Here is a 3,282-nt window from a genome sequence, read left to right on the forward strand (position 1 = left end):
TTCCTTTTTGCATTGCGTAGCTGGAGTCAGCCCAAACAATTACTGCTCGTCACTTCTTGATGCGACGCCCAGGATTAACAGAAAATGCAATTTGTACGTGCCCATTTGATAGAGCGCTCCCGAATTTAATTTTATAGGTATCTGTTAACACGGACAGTAAACACGGAGAATAGAAAGCAATCCAACAGCGCCTCAGTGGCGCTGCACGCTTGGCAGTTGGCGATAGCCATTAGTGCGGACCAAGTTAGCGCTGCCGCTGCTCGAGGACTGGCTATTCTCCGCGTTTTACTGTACCTGTTAATAGATACCGATAAATCGAATGTCACACTATACTAATCAGGGACCGCTCTATCAAATGGGCATGTAAAAATCCGCTTTACAAATAATTTTGTTTGCAACGGTAAACAAACCGATGCTGTCAATCGACTCTGCGCATCGCATGGGAGACTTGACGAGCACTATTTGTCTGAACTGACTCAAGCTACATAATGGAAAAATGAATTTGCTAATATCTGCTGGAACACCAGAGAAAATGCAGCTAACCTCTTTTAGGAGAGACTGATCAGCTCTGAACTTCTTGGGGTTTCATTTGCTTTTCTGCAAGGAGTCCTCCAGTTTCCTTGGTGACCATAGTATTGTTGTCATCAGCGAAGGGAATTTGTTCCCCTATTGGGAAAGTTACTGATGTACAGCATGTTAGGAACAAAATGGGTTCTAATATGCTACCCTGAGGACCTCCTATGTTAATGTCTTCTGGTTCTGATAAGTATGTTACGAAAAGAATGAAACTACATTAACGATAGAGAGAGAGAGAGAGAGAGAGAGAGAGAGGGATCTCGAAAGGGATAAAAACGTTTATAAATACGCCTATATCACGACATTGATCTATGCATGCGAACTTTGGAATTTTACCTCTTTCGTTTTGCTCATCTATTGACCGCGTGATAAATTTCCTTTTCATTTGCTCTTTTCCTTTCCTCCATTGTATAGTATGTATTGTATGTAAACCAGGGACATAGAAACGACGGAGAGGCTCCGTCCCCGATGCAACCGCAGTGGTCCACAACCCCACGACGACTACCGCAGTTCACTTCACCCCTCCGCCGCTCCCAACGAACCACTCTCTCAGGGTTATTGTGCGGTTTGGCCCCCGGTGGACCCGGTGTACGCGTACGTGGAGAACTTGTTTGCGCAGCAATCGCCGACATAGTGTAACTGAGGCGGAATAAGGGGAACCAGCCCGCATTCACCGAGACAGATGGAAAACCGTCTAAAAACCATCCACAGACTGGCCATTCACCGGACCTTGACATAAATCCGCCGGGCGGATTCGTGCCGGGAACCAGGCGCTCATTCCCAATCCGTTAGACCCCACGGCTAACCGGGAAGGCTTTCCTCCATTACTCTTTTCAACGTAACTTTTTTCCCTTCTTGACACCACTTCAAACACCACTTCTGCCTTGAAATCCTGCTAGAAATACCTGTTTCTGATTCTTCTTCTACTTTTACACTGTATATTTCTAAATCTAATCTAAATTTTCGGATCCAGCTTGTTGTTAAATAACATTCATTTTCTTTTCGTTGCATATATTTTATTATTTATTACTGCACTTACGAAATTCCTTCCTAGTTATGTTGTATTCGACATAGTGCATTCGATCAGCTGAAGTTGTAAAAACAGTTTCATTACTGTAAAAAATTACACCTAACAGTAAATATTAAAATACACTACTGACAAAAAGACAGAAGCCTCCAGAAAATGAGGAAATGAAATGAAACTTCAAGCATTAAGAATATATGCCACGTTATTACATTGATTACAAAATCGTGTCCGAATTACAAAGACCTTGGCAGTATGAGCCCACTTACCAGTACGATGTTTCACCTCTTGTGGTCTGGATGCAAGCACAGATTCGGTTGCGAAGGGTATCAAAAAGCTGTTGTAGCCTCTTCTGACGGAAAGTGGCCCACAACTGCTGAGACTGGTCCTTGATATCCGGGATACTGGCGCTGGATATCCGGGATACTGGCGCTGCGACGGAACTGATGTCCGAGCTGGTCCTACCAATATTCTATTGGGGACAGACCTGAAGATCTTGTTGGCCACAAGAGTTCCTCAACATTACATAGACAGTCCGTACAGACACGTTCCATGTGTGGGCGAGTATTGTTCAAAAAAATGGCTCTGAGCACTATGGGACTTAACAGCTATGGTCATCAGTCCCATAGAACTTAGAACTACTTAAACCTAACTAACCTAAGGACATCACACAACATCCAGTCATCACAAGACAAAAAAGCCCTACCCCGCCGGGAATCGAACCCGGGAACCCGGGCGTGGGAAGCGAGAGCGAGCATTGTCCTGTTGAAAAGTGGTACCACGATGCTGTCGAATGAGTGGTACACGTAAGGATGCAGGATATGAGGTACTGCTGTGATGTCAGAGTTCCCTCAAACACTACCACCTGTGACGTGATGTCATACCCGATGGTCCCCGCACCATGATTCCAGTAGTAACACCACCGAGCCTTTCCAAAACATTGGAATGATGCTCCAGACGCGCCGACGGTGGACATCCAGGGTAGTGTAGAACCGCGATTCACCGCTGAACACAGTGAGATGCCGCACGTCATTAGTCCATGTCACGACACAATTTTAAATGCAGCCGTTTATATTGTGGTGTGAACGGCAGCCTACGCATGGGATGGTAATTCTCTAGCCTACCTGCTGCTAGTCTCCGGCCAAAGACAATGCATGACACGGAATTTTGCAGGCAGAAATTAAATTGTTCTCGAATGCAGGGAATGAAGGGGTCACAAAGTACTTGACGCACTGTACGACGATACTTCCTTTTGGTGATCAGACGTTGTGGACCGGAATGTCGACGGTGAGTGTGGGTGTCCTCATATTCCCAGTCCAACATCGAGCCATTGTCACATCTGAATGCCCCACAGATCTGGACATTGCGCGATTCAATCAGCCGGCCAAATGGAGCTTCCCAATGAGGCCCCTGTCATTCTCTGTCAGGTGCTGATAGCACTGTTTCACACGAGTACACGGCTTTTTTTGTGTTCTTCACTGTGATCACTCACCATCTGACACTGTTCACGCCCCTTATATAACTTACGACGCCTGGTAACACTTCACACGAACAACACTAACGCATTCTTGTGGCCGTTCTACCTGCCACAGAGAATTAATATTCTATACATTTAAATCCAACAATAACTTGTTGGTGCTTCTTTTCCTTTTTATCTTCTCTGCAGTGGACTAAGAAATAGG

This window comes from Schistocerca gregaria, chromosome 1 (assembly GCF_023897955.1).
Source record: "Schistocerca gregaria isolate iqSchGreg1 chromosome 1, iqSchGreg1.2, whole genome shotgun sequence".
NCBI classification, from domain to species: Eukaryota; Metazoa; Arthropoda; class Insecta; order Orthoptera; family Acrididae; genus Schistocerca; species Schistocerca gregaria.